Here is a 23,910-nt window from a genome sequence, read left to right as displayed (position 1 = left end):
AGGAACCAGTAGACCGTTAGGGATCCTTCCCAATGTGCCCATAACATTGAGAGGGAAAACCATTCACATGAAAGTAATGGTAGTCCAAGGACCCCTGGATTATAATCTACTCCTTGGACGAGACTATATTTATTGCATGGGAGCCATTGTCTCCTCACTCTTTAGAGTAATGTGTTTTCTACATGAAGGAAGAGTGGTCAAGCTCGTAGACCAGCTTTCATTCCCCAGTTCACACATAGCAAATAGTCATATACCAACCCTAAATGGTCGTTTCACGCAAGGAATGTCTCATCAATCCCCAGTTTGTCCACCTGATGAGCACGACATGGCTGAAACCCAGGGGGCATGCACCCTGGCCTGTTTCGACAGGAAAACCTTGGGTATAGGGTAGGTTACCGCAGAGGATATATGACTGGCTGACACATCCATCCATTTTGGAAAATGGGATTAGACTGGAATAAGATACCTCTATTAAGGTAGGCCTTTCCCGATAGAACAAATGTCTTGTCTGCAAATTGAGGGGTAACCTGGAAAAGGTAGGCCTTTCCCAATAAAACAAATGTTTTGTCTACAAACTGAGGGGTAACCTGGAAACTCTACTTCGCTATACCTGGGGGCATGCAAACCTTTTAGTGTGCAAGCGAAGAGTGACCATTTATTTCTTAAATTTATAGGTCCTCTAACCCTTTAAACTCGTAGGATTGGTCATTTCCTAACTTGCATAAAGAAAGGATGTGGGGCAAAGCTTTGAAAAGATATTGTTTATATATGAGACATCCTTATTATACGACTAGATTATCAAGCAGTTTTAACGTAGAATTCAAGCTCGTTAAAAAATAAACATAAGTAATGAGCAAATGTTCCTCCAGAGTTTAAGCTCATTAAAAAATGAACCAATTTCCAGTAAATAACCATCGTGAATGTATTATCATCAGACTTTGAAACCTTGGTCGTGTTCTCATCATCACCTCCACTCTGTATTGGCCGATCATTCACCTCCACTTGATTATTTACCCTTTTTGAGGAACGGCTACGAAGACTGATCCTGTTAGCCATCCTTGTGACACTACCATGATTGGAAAATTCCAAACCTTACCTGGAATTAGCTGCTACCCAAATTTATCACTCGTTCCTCAAAAAACGAGTCTCCTTTAAGCTCTTTTCAACTGACTCGTAAAATATGAAAAGATTGTCGAGAAATTGGCCTCTCCAGCTCGTTAAAGTGACCGGAAGTGCTATCCCTCCTTTAAATTTTAATCTTTTTGGACCTGAGGGATTATTACACCAAAAGATCGAGTGCTTGTTTTGTTCGGCTCGTTAAAATTACCAAAAATTCATCCCTTTTGTATTATTTTATACTTTTTTGGAGTCAAGGGATTATATGACGAAAAAGTATTATTGGAGTTTTCTTTACCTCCCTTTTCAGACTCTCTAAAATTGAAAAGGATCGAGTTATCTTTGTTGTTAAACTCGTTAAAACCGAATAGCGACAAACTTGTCCATAACAGACAAGAACAAGTTTCACTATCGCTAGGCTCGTTAAAACATAGCGATGGGTTTGCCCGAAGGGAAAATTATAGAACAAGCATATGTTATCCTCCTCAAGCTTGACAAAAATAAAGAGGTACTGGTTAGCAATGACTAGGGAAAAATTGGGAATAAAACTTGAAGAAACTTTGTTCGTAGCAAGTCGCTCTTGAACATGACACTTTTGCTCCGCATCCGAGTCGGGTTGGGTTGTTCCATTCACTGGTCACATCGCCATGGTTCCGTCACACCATCCATATTTTGGGTTAATGCTACCAATCCATCATGTCAGTTTTGCCGATATGTTCAAGAGAAGTCGCTCAGATAATTCACCTGTGTCTCAACCGCTGCAATACATTCATGCTCCATTCTTTCATGACCGCCACCCTGAACCTTATATCACCAGATCGTTTTCACCTCCATTAAAATCATTTGCTCCGTTTAGTGTCATTGATATGGGATTCACTAAGGCCCTCCTATGACAGATTTCTTCTTTTCGACATCAGCTCATTATCCAAGAAGTCGATCTAGGAACAACCCTTTCAGTACTTTGAAGCTTGCATGCCTCAATGGCAAGTTTCTCACTTCTGGCAACAGGTTTGCATCAATGGCCTTCGACCGAAAGATTTTGCGTGGTGTTTGACGCCAAGTCCCTTATTCAAACCACGTGAATTGTACTGTAGTACCTTGAGGATCATCATAATTATCGGTGATTCCTCTCGCACCTGTTAACAGCTTACATCATTGGATGGTAATCAGGCGATGTCTTTCCATGTTCGACTCCAAAACATCTCTCACATGGATCGACTTGTACTTTGAGTGAAGATCGAACGAGATTGAAGACCCCGGATCTAGTTTCATCCATCCGGGGTGCGATATATATTCAGGAAAATAAAGACATCAAATGTACATCATTGCTGCACAGATAATCATCCAATCTAAGGGATGATAGCTCTACCAGAATCATCAGTCTACACTCAGACGATTGCCTGTCTCATGTACATGAAAATGAATTTATAAAGCTGAGCATGGGAATGCCCGCCTCAGCTAGATCATGAAAATATTATGAAGATAATGTATTGTATTGTATCATATTACAGGTCGCCTTCCAGCTCGAAAAAACTTCGGATCCTCATGATAAAGCATTTCACCCGACATCAAAAGATTAATGACCTCACGCTTTAGGGGGCAACTGTTATAGACATTTTTGATCACTGCAACCCCAATCATAAATGTCCATAAACCAAGGGCTCCCAAGTCCCTAAAGGTGTTGTTCCAACCCCTAAAAGAACAAGGTCAACTGATTACAGCATCTCCCAGAAGTTCTCCATGAAAAACTACTCAGAACTGGTCAAAACTGGACCATTTCACCTGCTCCATGGTCAAAGTGCGTTGCATCCCACTTGCCTACACACAGTAGGTGTGATGCATGTTGAAAATCCCTTCTATGGGGTGTGATGGGCGAGAGTGGACAAATGGCAGGGTCAATTCGCAAGATGGAGGATCATGGAATCTTCCAGAAACTTCTCCTGTGACACTTGCCTCTCTGTATTCACCCAGGGATGAGTAAGAGATCATCAATCTCCAAGTGGAATCAAGAACTATCAGAGAGAGGAAACTAATCAAATCTCAAAAGCTAACTCACCCCCCTTGCAAACATCTATATATGGATCCCTCATCCCAGAGATCCAGAGGCTGGAATTTTGTATCTTGTAAGGAAGTGTTGTTGGTTTCTTGGTGCAATATCATAGTGTTGGGTGATCTAAGCTTTTCATGAGGTGAAGAAGGGCTTTCTTGCTGAGAGGATGATGTTGGGTCAGAACAATTGGTTGTAATCCTCTTTGCTCTTTCTTGATTATCAATAAAGCTATTCAAGTTTTCCTCCACATTCTTGTATGATTGATGTTATATGAATTTGTGTGGTAAATATATATCTGGTCCTATATTGTTTATGATAATAGATCTATGTTATTGGATAGTGTTATGTTGCATTGATTCTACAGGTGCTCTTTAAAGCTGGGTAGACATGGAAGCGAGTGGCGAAGACCTATCAGAAGGGAGAGGAATCGAGCAAGGAACCAAGCGCAAGACAGAGGTTGGTCTCCTTATTCCCCTCTTATCTATTTCTCATAAAGGAAAATGAAAGTAGTTTTAGTTTGTTTGTTTCTAAGGTAGCTACCAGCCTTAGTGGGACTAGCAGATTTGCATAGACACTAGTTTTCCCGATAAAACTGAAGAACTAGAAGAAAAGGGCATTAAAAACCTTGAGGATTTGAGTGCACAAGGTACTGAAACCCTTGGCACAAAGATTGTGGAGGGCATCAAAACCCACAGTGACAAGGAAACCCTGAGTGTAAAAACCCTCAGCAACGTCATAATGCAGACATTTGATGGCCTTGACCTTGACGATGATGGGACCTGTTTCGAGTCTGTTGCAGAGAAGACATTTACACCTGAAGATCTTATCATGACACCCTCTACTCTCTACCTCAACATCCGAATAGTAGAATTGGAGCAACAAGTTCATGACCTAGAGGCTTTGAACCAGGTCATGAAGGAACAAAGTTAGCAGAAGTAGAGCGAGGTGGAGCTACTTTTAGAAGTAAAAAGGAAAAATAAACAAGTAAAAGTGTGGAAGTATCAGGCTTCCAAATACTACAAACACCTCAAGCAGGTGACAAATCATTTTTGAAGAGCCCGAGGGAAAAATCCGAAGATAGTGAAAGCAAGAATTAGCATTGAAGTTCAAGATTAAGAGTTGGCCACTCATTTTTTTGAGGATTTTTTTGCAGAAGGTAAAATGTTGTGTGAGGACACACAACAACTTAGGGATGGGAGAATGTTGGTGTCCCAAATTGCCTTATTTTTACCCCATTTATATAAACATTAACCTTTGTTTTATCTCAACTTAAACCTCTCTTTCCTGCACTAGTCCAAGATAACTACCTATTCCTGCATATGCTTCGTATTTTACATTAAGATTTATTAAAGTGCTTTATTAATCATTTTTACATAGATTTCATGCCTATTAAGTACCTCTTGTAACTTATGATAATTTCCTAGAAGTAATTGAGGAACTTAGTGTTAATTATGAGTTAGTATGATCAGTGCAGGAAGATTCTTGCACCACCATGATGATTGGTCCGAGATTTCCATGAGTTGAATCTTTCCACGCGGATGTTTTGATCCATGACTCTGAGTTCGGTTGTTGATTAACTGAGGATGGATATCGGTGGCGCACAATCAGGGATGTTTTCCAAGGATGGTCTATGACCAACGAAGTACACATTCCATTATACCTGTTAGTCGATTTGGTAATGTTTGGTTGTTAGTATGCTCAACCGAAAGGCATGAATAAGAAAATGACTGTAATTAGTGGAATACGGCTAAGGCCGAAAGGATGTATACAATATAAATTGTAGGTAGAACTACCTAGCGATCCTTAGTTTGTAATTTCATTTTCCATGTAATCTGGTATCGCCCTTGGCTCTGGGCTAGATGCACACTATTATGTATATTTGTTGATCAAGTAATACAAGGAATCTGCCATGTTATTCATGCACTGTGTTTAATTTATCGTTGATGCATCCTTGAGTGCTAAATCTTTTCATTTCTTAAATGGGAAACAAGCTCGTTGGCTAGGTCCCAAACAACCCAGCTCATTTACCCTTGTTCTTTCGTTATTTGGAAAGACTATGTCGATATTTCCCTTTGTAGTTGCGTGGTGTGAACAGTTTTATATTTATTTCTGAAGTTCTGATTTAAATCTATTTCAGAGTTAAGTGTGAAATGGATCCGTGGCTTGGGATTTAATTGAGTTATTTATTTTCTGTATTTCCTTTCTCTCATTTCTTTACTCGCAATTCTTGTCTCGATTTGCTTCCGCTTGGATCATGCAAGAAGCCCTTTTCCTATACCAGTGCATGTGATTTCCTATGCTCCGGTTCATTCATTTATTTTACAGCGAACTTTACATTTCTTTCCCTGATTACCATTTCAGTTTTTCTTGCAAGCAAATGGAATTCTAATTTTAGTAATTGTCTTTAGCATTAAAAGCATATTTCTGAAGGATCTGAGAATAATTTCATGAATTTATCATAGACACGTTATACTTGCATTTTATGCTTTACGACCAAGGAACATAAACACTTTAAGTGGATTGTCAAAGTTAGATGATACATGCAGATCACTTAAACTACTGCTTTGATTACTTCGAGTTGCTTTCATTTCATGAAGTTTACTTTCTTTGCAAGATTTAATTAATTAAAGCATTTCTTTTCCATAGATAATTTATCTCAGAATTTTGTTTGCAATTGCAATTCTTTTTCAGCACGTCTTTCAATCTTTTCGAAAGTAAATTGGAAACTTGGTGAAGGAAACTTTGCCTCGGTGCAAGAGTTGGTCTCTTATCACAGAAACGGAATGCTCTAAGCCCTGAGGCTTAGAGCACCTCCACAAAGCCATAAATCTTCAGTAAGGGAGGTAAAATATAGTTTTACAGAGAGGCACTGTACCTACACTAGTGCAAGCACACTGCAATAGTACAAGAACAGGTTGTTTGTGTAGAAGGAAGATCAAGAGGAAAACAGATCTCTGCAAGGGCCCACTTGTCAAACTATTAGCTATCTACCTGAAGATAAACATAACATTTCCTTCCAACATTTAAGATTGCTTCAGTTGTGTGAAAATTCCTTTACTTGATTTACTTGCAAATTGTTCTTTTATATTCCAACACTGGAGTTGCTATGGTGTCAATTTTCTTTAAGATTGTTTTCTATTTGATTATGCAAACATTTCCTTTAGGAAGTAGGATTAAGAATAGGAAAAGTTCATACCACTTCTAGCATTTCCTATGCTTCGTCTCTAAGTTTACAAAACCCCTGGGTTGACAATTATGGGTTGAGGAGTTTGCTTAAGTGCAATTCCTGCACCCAACAAATAGTTCTTAAACCACTAGGATAGTGGAATCACTCTCCTATTCATTTGACTAATCCTTGGGTGTGAATTTCCATGAACAAGCATGCCCTCAAACTTTTGATTTCTCTCGAGGATGGTTAATTGCAAGAAATATTTTAGTGCAAGTAGCCTATGGTTGGGTGGAGAGTTGAAGTCCCTCCTTCATTTTCCAACCATCTTTAGACACAAAAATAAGTGTAAATTTCTTATGTATATTATCTTATGGAATACACTAATTATTGTTATATGTGAATAATGCAATACATTGTGTGTTATAAATATAAATGATTGCCCAGGCTATGAATATTGTTGATATGGCCATGATGGAATGATGTCCTATAAATTCATGGTTTGTTGTGTACCTAGATTATTTTGTTGACTGTTATGATCATGAACAACATATAGTCATGTGTTTATGGTTATTTTGATGTACTTTGATAGTATGTAAATGAATGCATGAATTCAACATGGTTCTATTGTGGTTACTTTGTTTAAATTTGGAGGCTAAGACATCAAGCCTGGGGACAAAACCTCGAAATGGGCCTATGCTAAGATTGTAAGCTACTAGAATTGGGAGAGGAGGTCATCCTCCCATTTACATAAATTACCCTAGGAATAATTTTTCTTATACTGAAGGTCGTTCCACCAGAACTAGTAGGTGACGGAGTAGAAACTCTAACAAATGTTGGTGGGATGACACCAAGTGGGTACTAGTGGAACCATGCCCCAACAGAGCCTTATGATATGTATAGGCTTCAGTTTCTAGCAATATTCCATAGTAGTTATGTTCAACAGAAGGGAAAGTAAAATATACTTAGTTAAATGTGGTTGATACTAGGAAAGAGAACTCATTGTGGGGTCTGGAGGTAACCTTGAGGGAAAAACCTACCTTACCATCCATCACTCATTTTTATTGTCGAGGTACTAAGATGATGTATCCTATATGACTGCACCATTAGGGGTAAATAATTCGTCACAGTTCCAAGGTGGAACCACAAGACCACCTTACCACTTTCTGCCCATTTCTACCACAATTTATTTGACACCAAATGCCACTGGAAGTGATAACCATGGTGGTGTGACGTGGGGCTGACTTTTGGACCCACTAAGTTGATTTGTCAGGATTGCATGGGCACCACATGGTGATTTTAATGACATGGCCTCTAATGATAGGTCAGAACTTCAATTAAGTATAACTTTTGATTTGAGGCTTAGATCGAAGTAAGAGTGACACTGTTGGAAAGCTCTCAATGAGATGAACACAAAACTGGAATCAAATTTTAATTCTGAAAACTAGAAAAATGATGTTTTCACTAAATCCATCTTCGTAACAGATCTTGGGGAGTGGTATCAAAGTGAAGATTAAACATTGGAGAGGCTCACACACACACACACACACACATAGGATAAAAATTTAATCTAATAATTTAATTTCTACATACACTTACAACTAATAAGGCTTGATGATTATCGATATGTTGTTTTGTTTCTAACCTACATACAAACAAGGTATTTGATATTTTCAAATAGTTTCTAGTAAACATGCTTATTGCAATTATACAAAGGTAATGATTAAATTTAGTTATTTTGCAGTCATGAGAGAGAGAGATCCCATGACTTAGAGTTTACAATGTAAATTTGTATATTATTAAGTGTGAATGTTTCTTTTATTTTGAGAACCTATTTGGAAACTAGTTATCAGTATTTTATTGTTGATAAGTATTAACTACGAATTTGTAATTATTATGTTGTTAATAAGAAAAAGGTATCTCGAAATTAATGTTGAAGCTACACCTAACTGAAATAGATGAAGTTGCAAGCTAATTGCAAGTTAATGTTGGATATTGATTACCCATTTTTAAATTCCTACACATCTAATATGAATGATTATATTATTTATGGTTATGGAAACGATTGATCCATAACTTCCATAAAAGACATGATGTTATCTTTGATAGGGAATTAGAGCTCATAAATGAGCTAGTAATTAACTTCCACTTGTCAGTTGAGGTGGAGGAATTTACCAACTACCAATTGATTGGTAATATGGTAATCTCTTTTGTATTATTGCTGGAAAAAAGAGTCATGGAATGTTGAACTGGTGAGAAGGAAGAAATAGACAAAGTAGTGACAGAAAAAGACTTGTAGGGTTGTTTGCAGGGTGAATGTTTTGGAGAAAGTTGTCAAGGTTGGGAGGAGTTGGGTAGCTCTAGTATTGGTTTCCAGATAAATAAATTTCAATTTGGTATCTCTAATTTTTTGTATGTTTAGAAGAAAAGAATTTGTTCTAATAAATTTTTTATGTTTTACAAATCTAACATGTGAAATAGAATTTTAGAAAAAGTGATAGAAAGTTGCAAGTTTATATGGAAAGTATTGTGTTTAAATAAGTTCCTTTATGTATTTCAAACAATGAAAATTACTGTAATTGCTTAAATGCATTGCTAGTGATATTTATAATTTGTATTACTATGTAAGCTTTTAATAAGGATAGAAAAGAACAATTGTATTTATGAAAGTCTTATTATTATAATTGATAAAACGTTTAGAACACACACACACACACACACACACACACACACACACACACACACACACACACACACACACACACACACACACATATATATATATGACTCTGACAGGAGTCTGAAAGGACAAGATTGGTAGACACTCATTTAATCTTTTTCAGCTTTCGAGGGGTTCATCCGGGAAGAATCTCCTTTGTGTAGTATGATTTACACTTGCTTTCTTGGCTTCCTCCTGGGGAATATCCACTGTGTTTACTTTTTTGTAATCTGCTTTACTTTCTTTCGTGGGTTCCTCCCCAGGAATCTCCACTGTGTTTACTTTTCCGTAATTTGATTTACTTGCTTTTGTGGGTTCCTCCTCAAGAATATCCACTGTGTTAAAATTTCCATAGTACACTTTAAGTCTTATCTATAGAAGGATATTATGACAATCATGCCTTTAAGGACAGTCCTGGATGATTTGTTTTAGATATGATTTGAAATGAACAATCTAGAGAAACGAGACTGTTACACAGCAATTTGTCACCATTTGTCACCGTCCCTGTTACCCCTCTCTTACACACTGGAGGACTCATTCCGGGACCTGTGAGAAGTGACATGACCTGAAACCACTTGAATCATATTCCTCTAAGTATGAGCTTCATATGCCCTGAAGACATCTCCTGCAAAATACCCATGAAAACAACTCTTTATGCATTAGCGCGGGTTCACAGTTCACTGCCCGTGCCAATGAGGGAAATCTTCTAACAAGAGCGCGCCATTGGTGCTCTATCTCAAAGTCGCACTCGCGCCAACCGAATTGAGTAAAGTTTTTAACCAACAAGCTCCCGAAGGTTCTCTTCAACCCATTCACCAACTGAATCTATGTTGAGCTAGGATGGTTTGGCTTTGAATCTCCATAGAAGGGAAAGTGGTTTGCCACCTTTCATGGAAGTTTCCAAGTGATAAAGCCAATCCCATGAATAATGTGGTTGATCCTATCTCTTTCTTCTCTTTCTATAAAATCTTGCCTCTATACCTTGAGCAAGCTAGTTACCATAGCTCCAGTTCTAGCATAGTGATAGAGAGTTTGAAGCTGCAAGAGCCTTCTTTGCACCCATAAGGCCAAATCTAAGTAAGGAGATTCTTGTCACCTAAAGAGAGAGAGGCTTGTTCCTCATCCCAACAAGCTTTGCAAGACTTGTGTAGCTGACTACCCAGCCAAAGGAGGATTTGACGTCAGAACAATGGTTGTATTATTCTTTGTTATTTATTAATAATAGATGACTATCATTATGGTTCCACTCTCATTGTTTTATGTTTTATGTTGAGTTATATCTTTTCTGACTGATATATAATTGCATCTACTAGATTTTATGCTTGTTTTCGTGTTGTTCTTTGCGTGTGCAGGTGTCCAATCACGGAGATCGTAGGGATCGTGACCGGCCAAAGCAAAGGAACGAGGGCGATATATCTTCTACGAACACTAGCATTGGAATCCGAGTAGGTTATCACCATCCACTTCTTATTTGCAATTAGGAACTTGCGTGATAGCATTGTGTGATTGTTGCTAGACCCGGTCTGGGCTAGTAGGGATCGTCCCTGTCCGCAGAGAGGATTTACCTCCACAACAATTTGGCGACTCCGCTGGGGACTCTTGTCTCTTTGGTTCTCTTGTTGGATTTCTTAGATAGCTTTTTGGGTTGGATTTCTTGTTGTCTCTTGCTTCCTGGTCTACCTGGATACTGTTAACCAAGCCCTGAACTGCTTGTTTTTATTTTTGACCTAGCAAGCTTGATTAGCGCGCTTTTTTTCCTGACAGTCGTGCCAATTAGCGCATGTTGCTCAAAGACAACCCGCGCCAATCCCTTAAAAGCATGAGTTGCAGCTTGACAGTCGCACCAGGCCTGTGAACTTTTCCAGTTTGCTTGTTTGTAGCCTTCCAAGCTTGGGTTTTGTGTCTAGCTACACCTTTTTCAATCACTTGAGTGTGTCAGAGTCTTGTTTGACTGGTTTTGAGTTTTTTTGGCAAATTATTAATTTGATTTCCTTTGATCATCACTTGGAGGTTTGTCTCAGTCTTTTCACAATTTTGCATCTTTTTGCTTTTGTTTTTGCAAAAACATTTCCCCCTCATTCACTGTGGGGGGCTAAATTGTGTATGAGTGTTAATTGCCTTTGAGTGTTTTTAGTTTATGATCTTTGGAACTCACACCCATTTTTCTTGATTTGCACTTGATTGGTTCTTAGATTACATTAGAATCATCGTGCGTTTGAGAATTCTCTTGCATAGATCACACTTGCATAATTAGAATTCTCATTTTCAGGATATGAATGAAAAGTGTGCATAGATTACATTTGCATACTTTGGGTGTTTGCCATTTTCCACCGATTTCACATTTTAGCCCTAGGGCATCTAGTGGCTTTGTGCATCGAACCTTCCTTAGGAGTTTTGGTCTTCTGTTGGTCCAGTCAACTTTTTGGTTACTCTCTTGCACTTGTTCAGTGATTGTTAAACATTTTATTGCGTTATTCGAGTGATTCTCTTCTTTTCGCTTGGATTTCGCTTGGCTTCGTTTTGGGCTTAGATTACATGGCCCATTGAGGTCTTTGAGATCTTCTCTTGGTTCTGAAGGACTGCCTTGGTGTTTTGGGGACTTGATTGCGTTCTCATTGAGTGAAATTTGTCTCTTTTACTCAATGTTATTATCTCTCAAAATTTGTTTAGTGCACTTTGCCATTGAAAAGGAAACGAACAATCTCTTTTGCATTGAATTAGTTAATGGAAATTAGAGATTTTCATTGATTAGTGACTTTAAAGAAAAGTTTCGTTTATTGCCATTAGCTGTATTAGAGTTGTTCTTGATTGTTTATGGTCATTTTGTTTGATTGAAAAATTCTCAACTCTCTCGTAGTTAGTGTTCATCGAACGAAATGATAGTTTTTGGCATATAGCTTGCATTTAGGGAATTGTGAGAGATTACATACAGTAGGACCTGGAAATCGAAACCTAATCAAAGATCAACCGTAAAATGAACTAAATGAACTTAAAAATGCATTGGAACATAACCCTCACTATTTAGAGGTCTAGGCTAGAGACGTGCTCCGGTGTCATTAAACCTAGTCACTTTTGTTTCACTTAAGGTTGGGTAATTCCTCCTTCCATGACGCAACAAGTGGTCTAGCATGGACTTGAGCTCCCACGTACCATTGAGTATATGGGGAGACCCCACTAGGTTATCCCTTTATCCACAAGAAGCCGTGTCTGCCGCCTTACAAGCCATAATGCACCGAACACAGCATTCGGGAAGATTGACTGCCGTACGGAAAGTCCTTGGTTTTCATATGATTGCCAAGGTGTATATGCAGTTTTACGGGTTGTCTGGTAAACCCTTTGCCTAGTTTCTCTAGAGTATTCACTTTTGATCCTTTTTAGACTCCTTAAATGAAAAGGCTCATCTGAGCATTTGTCACTTCGAGCTCACTAAACATTCGAAGGAGACTAGAGTCATCTTTTTGTCCTTTTCTCGACTCTTAAAACATGAAAAGGTCAAGTTGTGTCCTTGCGTCTTAAAATTTATTTGGCCAGGATTAACATTACCTGGTTAGATCTTGTTTGCATTAGCTTGAGTAGGATTCTTTTCGTTCTCGATGGCAACTTTTCCGGGGTTCACCAACCCATGGATCCCCTCTAACGGGAACCCTGGTCATTTCGCTCCTTTTGGAAATGTTGGTGCTCCTTATATGGCAACGTTGTCCCTCCCAGGGTTAAATGTTGGGTTGCCGGTTTGGTTGTTCTCAACCTCTTTGGTCCCTGCCGTCTCACCGTCTAGTCAATCCGTCCCTCCACCTAAACAACATCATGTTGATTCTAAGGTGGATCTCTCCCCTTCTATGCCCACTTCTACGTCCTCATCTTCTACTTCACCTGGTGAAAGTCTAGATTCGAGTAACCAGGTGGCTAAGAAGAAGAAGAAGAAGACGAAGAAGAAGAAGGCTCCTAAGGGAGAGGTTACAAGTGCAGCTACCCCCTCAAGTACACCTGAAGTCGGGCCCCCTTCCGCTCCTCCGCGGAAGGTCAAGTTTCCTTGTCGATTATGCAAGGAGGACCATCTTCTTCGTGATTGTCCTGGCATTCCCAGGGTACTAGAAGTATGGTCTCGCGATCCGGCCCGCCCCTCATCGTCCTCTGAAGCTCACGGCGATGCTACCTTATCAGTTGGGAATGGTAAGGGAAAAGGGAAGATTCGAATCCCCTGTAGACTTTGTGAAGGCAATCATCCCCTTCACCTTTGTCCACTCATGGATAAAGCCTCCGGTGTCTTGGAAAGTCTTACAGCTCCTTCACCCCAACTTACCGTTGGTTATCAACGTCTCTCTACAGCTGCAGATCGTCCCCCTGCTGACAAAGAGATTGCTTCAAATTCTTCTATTGTCCAGGTCCCTCCTCCCGAACCCGGCTGTCCCCAGCCTGTTCCAGACCAACCATTGGTCGGAAAGAGTGTCGACTTGAGTCCGCCGCTCGCTCACTCTGTTTCGGAAGAGAATCACACCCATGTTCTTCTTGTCTCTTCAGATTCTCCTGAGTCCCGAAATGACTCTCCTAACCCAGCTGCTCCCGAAGGTTCTCCTTTGGTTCCTTTAGCACATGGGGGCAATCATACGATTCCCCCACCAAGTAGTCTGGTCACTTCCTTTGATTGGAATCGCCTGATCGCCGGTCGCCTTCCATCCCATATGCCTTTCCAGATCACAGTACATGCCTGTGCTAAGGCAGTACCTGGCACTGTTTTGGGTGAAGGGGCATCTGTCAGTCTTATGCCGTACACTACTTGGCAAGATTTAGGTTCCCCGCAGCTTGGGCCAGTCACTTAGAATCTGTTGCCCTTCGACGGAGGAGCCTGTCCATCTCTAGGAGTTCTCCCGAAGTTCCCTATTACTTTGGGAGGTAAAACCGTCTATATAGACGTCTTGGTTACCCAAGGTGCTTTAGACTTCAGTCTTCTCCTTTGTCGTGACTATGTTTATGCCATGGGGGCCCTGGTCTCTTCACTTTTCCGGGTGGTTTGATTTCCACACGATGGAAGAATCGTGACGATAGATCAATTATCGTTCGTCCATCCCTGGGTGCCTCCTGCGCAATTGTCATCCCCTCCTGGTTTTCATCCACCAGTTGCATCTTCCCCATCACACATCAACTACGTGGCCACCTATCCCGTGCCTGGATCCAGTGATGCCACCGTCGTGCATAGTTTCCTGGAGGCATTGGGCCCTGACTTCCAAGATGTTGGCCTTCCATCAGGAGTGACACTCTTGGGAGCCTCAACTTCCTCTTCATTATGGTGAAGCTCCATTGGAGCATAGTTCGTTTACCAGTGTCAAGCTCCTTAAAAAATGAAACAAAGAGTCCCGAGGATAGTTTTGATCTTGTGGCGACCTCGTTAAAAAACAAAACAAGGTGACGGAGCATAGTTCCTGATCTTGTGTCAAGCTCGTTAAAAAATGAAACAAGGGTTATGAGGATAGTTCTTTTACTGTGTCAACCTCATTAAAAAATGAAACAACTCCTCCTTTTCCAAATCGTGTCTTTGATTAAGATCTCGTAAAATCCAAGTTGAGTCTTTCCAAGATCTCGAAAGTGAACCTTCATTCCATCCACTTTGTTGAATGCAATGAAGCTTGGGGGGCATGTACCTCATTTTGCGTCATTATGCTGGGGGCATGCGAGCTTATAACAAGCATAGTTTTTCATTTCAATCTTGTGTAAACATGAAACCGAATCCAAGCAGAGTTCTCCATGGTTCAAGCTTGTGTAAAAATGAACCCATACCTGATTTACATCTCGTGATTGCCATTTTTATCCACTGAATTCTGCTAGATGAGCCTTGGTTGTTTTCATTCCATCGCCGCCATCTCTTTGGCCGATCATATGCTTTCACTTAGTTGTTTTTCCTTTCCTCAGGAACCGCAGCGATGAGTGGTTTTATTAGCCTGCCTCTTGACCATTACATGTTTTGAGTAGTTCCACCATTGCCAGAACTAGTTGCTACCCTTTATACCACTCGTTCCTCTAGGATGAGTCACCTTTAAGCTCTTTTCTGACTCGTAAAATATGAAAATATTACCGATTATTTTTTCCCTTTTTGACTCGTTAAAGAGAATAAAAAATGGAGGTCTGCTTTTAGCTCTTTTCTGACCATCTAAATATGAAAAGATTGCCGAGTTTGTCCTCTCGACTCGTTAAATGTAAATGAGAGGTGGTCATCTTTAAACTCTTTTCCGACCGTGTAAAAACGAAAAGATTGTCGGGTCCTTGTCGTTTCAGGCTTGTTAATGGTTATGAAACAACGTGGTTTCGACCGCTTTTTTACTTATTCAGGTCGGAATCACTACTCATGAAAAGTACTCCTCGATCGTAATGATCGGGCAGTTCTTTCGAGCATTGTTTTATACTTTTTCGGGCTCACGAGACACAACTTTACGAAAAATGGCACCCCTGGAGTTTTCTTTTTTGCTGTCTTTTCAGACTCTCTAAATAGGAAAAGACGCCAAGTTCTTCCTTTGTCAGACTCGTTAAAACTTAATGACATCGGATTCCGTCGTAATGACGCCCACAAGCATATGCTATCCCCGTCAAGCTTGTTAAAAATAACTGGGGTACTCGCCAGAAATGGTGGGGAAAATGGACCCATAATCATTGTCGTGTCGGCAGTATGTCGCTCTTGAACATGGCACTAGTCTGCATTCGTGTCTGGGTGGGAACATCTCATCTTGTTTTACACTAGCCTCCGTGGGTTTGGGTGATCCTATTTGACCTCTCATCTGCTCATTGCCTTGTCACCATGACCTCTGCTCATTTGATGTCAAATACTGCCAAGTCCACTATCGTGCCGCCGATATGTTCAAGAGAAGTTTACCTCTGCAGAATAACAACCTCCCTCTGATACCTCACATAATTCTGAATCACCACAACATCTTTCCTCTGTCTCATGTCAATGATGTGGGAAACACTATGGCCCACCTTTGATCAAGGTCACTTCCTGTCGACTTCAGCTCATTATCCAGGAAGCTGATCTAGAGACTCCCTTCGGTGCCTTGGAGCCTGCATGCCTCAATGGCAGGTTCTTCGTGTTCTACGAGAGGTTTTCATCATTGGCCTCCGATCGAATGATTCTACGGGTGTTCGACGCCAGCTCATTGATTCACACGCCATAGATTGTACCGATAGTACCTTGAGGACCATTGTCATTATTGGTGGTACCTCTCACGTCTGTTAACAGTTTTCATCATTGACTGGTAATCAGACGATGTTCATGCATGTTTGACTTCAACTCCTGTATTCACATGCTTGGACTTGTACTCTGTTCGGGTCGAGATGGAGCGCAAGACCCTGGATTTTGTTTGTTGGAATCCAGGCTGCGATTTGTGGCTTATTATGATCATTACATGACTCATTCACTGGATGGCTGCGACCATGCCTGAGTCTACTTTTTGATCCTCTTTGGATGGCTGCGTCCATGCCTTGGATCTAGATTATTATATACTCTATTATGGATGGTTGTGCCCATACCACATAAATCATATCACAGGTTCTCCGGCGGCCGTGTTTTCAGTCACGCATGTTCTTGTAAAGCATTTCACCCCTCTCTCTCTCGGGCCTCATGCTTTAGGGGGCATCTGTTACACAACAATTTGTCACCGTTTGTCACCGTCCCTGTTACCCCTCTCCTACACACTAGAGGACTCATTCCGGGACCTGTGAGAAGTGACATGACCTGAAAGCACTTGCATCATATTCCTCTAAGTATGAGCTTCATATGCCCTGAAGACATCTCCTGCAAATTACCCATGAAAACATCTCTTTTTTCATTAGCGCGGGTTCACAGTTCACTGCTCGCGTCAATGAGGGAAATCCTCTAAAAAGGGCGCACCATTGGCGCTTTGTCTCAAATTCGCACTCGCGCCAACCAAATTGAGTAAAGTTTTTAACCAACAAGATCCCGAAGGTTCTCTTCAACCCATTCACCAACTGAATCTATGTTGAGCTAGGATGGTTTGGCTTCGAATCTCCATAGAAGGGAAAGTGGTTTTCCACCTTTCATGGAAGTTTCCAAGTGATAAATCCAATCCCATGAATAATGTGGTTGATCCTATCTCTTTCTTCTCTATCTATAAAAGCTTGCCTCTATACCTTGAGCAAGCTAGTTACCATAGCTCTAGTTCTAGCATAGTGATAGAGAGTTTGAAGCTACAAGAGCCTTCTTTGCACCCATAAGGCCAAATCTAAGTAAGGAGATTGTTGTCACCCAAAGAGAGAGAGGCTTGTTCCTCATCCCAACAAGCTTTGCAAGACTTGTGTAGCTGACTACCCAGCCAAAGGAGGATTTGACGTTAGAACAATGGTCGTATTCTTCTTTGTTATTTATTAATAATAGATGACTATCATTATGGTTCCACTCTCATTGTTTTATGTTTGATGTTGAGTTATATCTTTTATGACTGATATATAATTGCATCTACTAGATTTTATGCTTGTTTTCGTGTTGTTCTTTGTGTGTGCAGGTGTCCAATCACGGAGATCATGGGGATTGTGACCGGCCAAAGCAAAGGAACGAGGGTGATATATCTTCTACGAACACTAGCGTTGGAATCCGAGTAGGTTCTCACCATCCACTTCTTATTTGCAATTAGGAACTTGCGTGATAGCATTGTGTGATTGTTGCTAGACCCGGTCTGGGCTAGTAGGGATCGTCTCTGTCCGCAGAGAGGATTTACCTCCACAACAGAGACTTCCCTCAAAATTCCTATATAAAGAAAGGAAGGGCTCAGTATTACTCACTTGTAACTTGATCAGAGCATTTCCATAATAGGAAAAAAAATGTACTTGTGTTTCCAATTCCAATTAATTTCTTTTGTGAGTGTCTTCTTCGTGAATCTGTGATCCTGTCCAAAATTGGTATCGGAGCCAAGTTCACCTGTTGTAGGCAAAATATAATAGTCATACATTGTGAAAAGTCCCTTTTCAAGACTAGCAGTGGTCGTGTTTTGGTGTGAAGGAATTAGACTACAAGTTACAAAATATTCTTGGAATTTTTCAGGTGTCTCTTACTCTCTCTACTTGGATAATATGGATTCTATGAAAAATTATTTGTTTTTTGAATCACACAAAGAAGCACATGAGAAAAAATGGTATTGGTTGTCTCGATTATTAAATAAGGAAAATAAGGATGTACTGTATAATACAAGAGATATCACTCAAGAATTTGATCCTCATCCAAACTAGACGCTCCCTGATATTGATGTGAATAAGATATATAATATGCATGTGCTTAAATTCAGAGTTGCTAGTCTCTTCCGATTCTCCTCTGTGAATATTCATATTTCCTTGTCTCAGCAAATCTACCAAGTTCCTTTGATCCATAAAGAAGATGTAGAATGGGGTCTTGAAAATGTATTTAAATGCATTCATATTGGGCTTATACAGTTCAGAATCAATCCTCCAGTGTGATACGGACCAAATAGCTCATTCTTAACTTGTGTGCTTGATTCCAAAGCCAATGATTTTAATGATGCATTAATAAGAGGTTTTCAAATTCCTTTAAATAATGGTCCTTCATGGTCATCAATAATCCCTCGCTATTAGTTCTCATTAATAGAACCTTACATTAATTTATTTTTGCAAGCCTTCATTCAATTTCATGGGTTTGACTTTGCCCCCAATACATAGATATATCAGCTTCATACTACAGTCTGTATCTGTTTTGTCACTTCAAGCATGCCCCCTATAAATTCCAAACTACATAAACGAGCACTCAAAGAAGGAGTTATTTGTGGGCTTGGTAATGCAACTCCACTCCATATTGGATTTAGTGAGCTAACTCTTCCTGAAGAATGGTCAAGTTCATACCAGCCTCTCTCCCAAAATTATCCCCAATTAGCTAACACATCTCACCAATTGAGAGTTGTACCTATGGGAGATGGCAGAACTAGTCTCAGATTCCAAACTCTAAACCCATTAAATCGAAGTCTATCTGCAAGACTTGACAAAACTCCTATTCCTCCAAGATTGTCAGTTTCTACTATACCTACTACTAGTTTTGGTAGTCATGTACATATGCATAAATCCATCACTTCTCGGTCTTGTGTGTATTGTCAAAATAATACAAAAAATCCCAAAAATAAATATCAGACTATTGATACTCCATCAAGTTCCCAACCACACCATGGTCAACATTCTGATTGTCTTGACTGTGTCATGATTACCACATTTGACATAAAAATGTATAGTCTTCTAGGGAAAAACATGGAAATAGAATCACACTTCCTGAGAGAAGTTTGGAGCCCACAAATACCGCTCCAAAATTTAAAAATGGTTATGTTCAAAGTGACATCCAGTTTTTCCACTATTGATCATCTTCAGAAGCTAACCTACTTAGCCAGTCAAGATGCTCAATTAAAATAATTATCAATCTGTATGTTTGGCTTAAAACATAGATTATTTAACCAAAGGTGTTCTTAAAGTTAAATATCATGTTATAATGTTACACTAGACATATGATACTATGTATGCTCAGCAGATTGGCCAAGAGGAGCAATTAAAAGAAATCATAGCTCAATTAGGAGTTATCAGTAAAGAAATGTCTAGATTTCAAGACAATTTGCCTAGACCTAGATCTCCTCCCAATTATGAAGAAGTCGAAGCTGAGGGTCTAAAGTTTTCTTATTTAAAAAACCCTAAATCATATTCTACCCTATCTTTGAAAGCTATTTCTGATGAATTTATAGATACTACAAGAGTAACCAATGGAGCTAGATTATTTAGAGAAAAGCTAGATCTAATTAAAAGCAAGTTAGAAATATTCATAGCTTATGAAATGAAGATGGCAGGACAAGAAGATACTGGTGAGTCTTATAAACAGAAAAGAAATGAATAATTTAACTTCTCACATAAAGCTCCAAGAACTTCATGGTTTGATATTGGATCTTAGTCCCAAACCAATCCATTTTCTAAATGGGCTCATTTCATGTCGACAATAAAAGTTTAAGAAGAAACTACTCCTACTCCTAGTAGCCAAGGGTCAACCCTTTTTATTAATTTGGTTGTTTGAATAGAGATAAAACACTGATCTTAGTGCAAAGGATTAATGCATGGTCCAGTCAGAGAAAAGCTAACCTCAAAGCCACATGGAAGGATGTAGTCACTAATAAGTAATGCTAGACTTCGGTGGGAAACATTAAAAAGATCTGAACATCTTGCAATCTTAGAAAATGAAGATCCCCTTGAGGCAATGCTAATGGCATTATCCCATGAGTTTCTTGGGACTCTATCAATAGATTCTGACCATTATGAACAAATGTTCATGATTCAAAGGTTGTATAGCCTAGATTTATTAGATGAATACTATTGCACCATGAAAAAGTTTTACTATAAAATTCCATACCACCAAAATATTGCATATCTACATCATTATATAGCATCAATGCAGGGAAAAATTCCAGAGCTTTTACATCAAGCATTATCTTCCCAAAATGTCTCAATAGATACTATCTCCTTAGCTTCTTTACAACAACATATTCTTCAAATTAAGTGTTCAACTTATAAGACCCATAAGAATGTCAAGAAGCAACTAAGTTTCAGTCCTAATCTTTTTAATTCCTTTCAGAAACTTACCACTATATATGTTTTAATAACTCCTCCAGAAAGAGTTCTCACATATACCAAAGTCAAAAGTGAAACTTCTCCAAGCCATGATACAGATTCCCTGTTATGAAACCAGCTCACAAAAAGATAGAAAAGATAGATGAATGCCTTAGAAATAAGCCTCTTCGAGGGGGAAACCTCCTTTACATTACACAAATGAACAATTCTTCGATGATACAAATGACTAGACCTCCTTTCTATATATAGGAGTCTAAGAGGTCATAATATAATTAGAGTCGACATAACAATATTAATGTAAGGGCACAATAATAACAATAGTGGGCTTCTATGGGGCACAATAGTAACAATATGGGGACTACATGGGTACAACAATATAATAAGGAGGTTGTACTAATAACAATAAAAGGTTACACTAGTAATATAGGGGCCTAACATGCCCCTCTCCTTCAAAAAGTGTTGTCCTCAATGCTTGAGTAGTTCTTGATGCTTCTATATAAAATTATTGTCCTCCCATGTGGAATCTTCAGCAGGTAAGTTCTTCCACTTGATGATATACTCTGAAATTTATTGATTTCGTAGCTGCCAGGTTCTTATTTCTGTGACTGCTCCAGGTTCCAATATGATTTATCCTTCCTCTTCAAGTTCTGGCAATATTGTTTGAATTGGGATCTTTTGAAAATTTTGAATGAGTGGCCACACTTCTTCATCCTTCTTCCATTCATCTCTTACTTCGTTTATCCAATTTGGTTGGATAATAGAAATAGCACAAAGCAATGCTTCCACATCCTCATCATTTCTTGAGAGTGCATCTGCAAAAAAAAAAAATTCTTCCCTTTTCTATAGATGATGTCAAAGTCATAACCCAACATATTTGTGACCCATTTTTTCTATTCTTCTAAAAATAATATTTGTTCTAAAAAGTATTTAAGACTATCATGATCTAGTTTTACCTTGAAATGTCTTCCCATTGGGTAAGGTCGCCATTTCTTAAGTGCATGTAGTATTTCCAACGTTTCCTTCTCATAAATAGCTTTCTTGATATGTAGCTGTAAAAATACCCAATCACCTACATCAAAACATTTTTCATTGTGATGTTGATCTACCTGTTGTTTCATTTGATTCTGCACCAAAGTGGCGTTATCCTTTAAAAGTTGGAGAAATTTTTGTTGATGCTCGATGTGATCTTTCACTGCTTGAACCTTTTTCTTCTTGATATGTCCTTCCATCTTTAGAGTTTGAAGAGTGGTAATTTCTTCCAATTCTTTACAAGATATGGTTGGATTCATTTCTTGATGCTCGATGTGATCTTTCACTTCTTGAGCATTTTTCTTCTTGATATGTCATTCGATCTTGATAGTTTGAGGAGTGGTAATTATGGCCAATGCATAATAAGATATGGTTGGATTCATTTCTTCTTTCTCGATGTGATCTTTCACTTATTGAACCTTTTTCTTCTTGATATGTCCTTTTATCTTGAGAGTTTGAGGAGTGGTAATTCTTGCCAGTGCTCTACAAGATATGGTTGGATTCATTTATTCTTTCTCTGGGGTTGGTTTCTAGTGTATATCCTCTTCTTTTGATGTTTCTTGATCCTTTTCTTCCTCCTCTTCATAATCTATGTAAAATAATTTCTTCTCAGCACACTTATGACCTTTAGTGCATTTTCTATCACAATTGTAACAAAGCCTTTTTTCTCTTTTTTCTTCCAATTGTCGTGGTGTCACCCTTGTAGGTTGTGGAAGGCTAGGAGAAACAAAACTTCCATGTTTATAGTTATGAGGGGTAGAATTCATTGTTTCCATAATTTTGTTTTCCACTTTTATTGCCAACTTGAATGCCTTCTCCAACGAATCAGGTTCCCAAAGACGAACCTCATGTTGAATGTTATCCTTTAAAGTCCCTATGGAGACATCAATCCTCTGCTTCTCTAGAATATCATTTTCCCTTATATTGAATTTTTGAAAGTCCTCAATGTGCTCTTCCATTGAACACTTTTGTTTGAGATTTATCAATTGGCTAAAGAAGGTGTTTCTCTTTGTATCCTCTTAATGTGCTGTCATTTCCTCCGTGAAAATTGACCACATGACAAGTGGTTTACGAGAAAAAATCCCTTTATACCATAAAAATTGATTCGGTTCTAAATAATTAGATGCAATACATACCTTTTGTAATAGTGGTACACCATATAGATCAAAATATTTCTCCATCTATAGTATCCAATTTACCGGATCCTTACCATCAAACTTCCTCATCTCGCTTTTTCTTGATTTTAGGAGCTCGATCTTGAAATGATTGTAACTTTGTAATTTCAGATCTTCTAGTTTTGAAATCACGATATGTAGTAGTCCTCTGCGTCCTCTTTCCAATACCACCAGTTTGATCCAAATTGGATTCTCCAAGGAATAGCTATGCCAAATCTCCCACGGTGACCTGATTATAGACTAGTTCAGTAGAGCGAAATTGTACGACGTGTCATGTGTCACTATTTCGACCATTGGATCTAAAAAAATGTATACAAGAAACTACAGTCTGTTCTCATTCTGTAATGTCTTACGAAATTTTAATATGATGGTCAAAACAAAAGTTATGACTATTTTCCCCAGATCACCTGTTTGGAATGTAATTTGGGAGTCTGCAAAAAGGCTAACTTCCTCAGAGCATATCTCTGCAAACATAGTGTGAAAAGATCTAAAATTTAGACTCAAGGTGTAGAACGATTTCAACCCAAATGGGTTTTTTTTTTAGCATCTGAAACGTCGCAGAAGAAAAGTTATAGCGCAAATGCCATGATGAGCTGTTTAGAGCAGCGAAACCCTAGAATCCAAAGCTCTGATACCAAATGTTATGAAACCAGCTCACAAAAAGATAGAAAATATAGATGAACACCTTAGAAATAAGCCTCTTCTAGGGGGAAACCTCCTTTACATTACACAAATGAACAATTCTTCAATGATACAAATGACAAGACCTCCTTTCTATATATAGGAGTCTAAGGTGTCATAATATAATCAGAGCTAACATAACAATAATAATGTAAGGGCACAATAATAACAATAGTGGGCTTCTATGGGGCACAATAGTAACAATATGGGGACTACATGGCTACAAAAATATAATAAGGAGGTTGTACTAATAACAATAAGGGGTTACACTGGTAGTATAGGGACCTAACATTCCTTAACCATTCTAAAAGAAGAGAGAATCAAGAAAGAAAATTCCCCGAGAATAGATATGTATTCAGAAGAAGTTCAAAAC

Source organism: Pinus tabuliformis, chromosome Q, assembly GCF_031772625.1.
Source record: "Pinus tabuliformis cultivar Carrire ecotype Pingquan chromosome Q, CPIR1, whole genome shotgun sequence".
In the NCBI taxonomy this organism is placed as follows: domain Eukaryota; kingdom Viridiplantae; phylum Streptophyta; class Pinopsida; order Pinales; family Pinaceae; genus Pinus; species Pinus tabuliformis.
Note: the sequence above shows the minus strand (reverse complement) of the source record.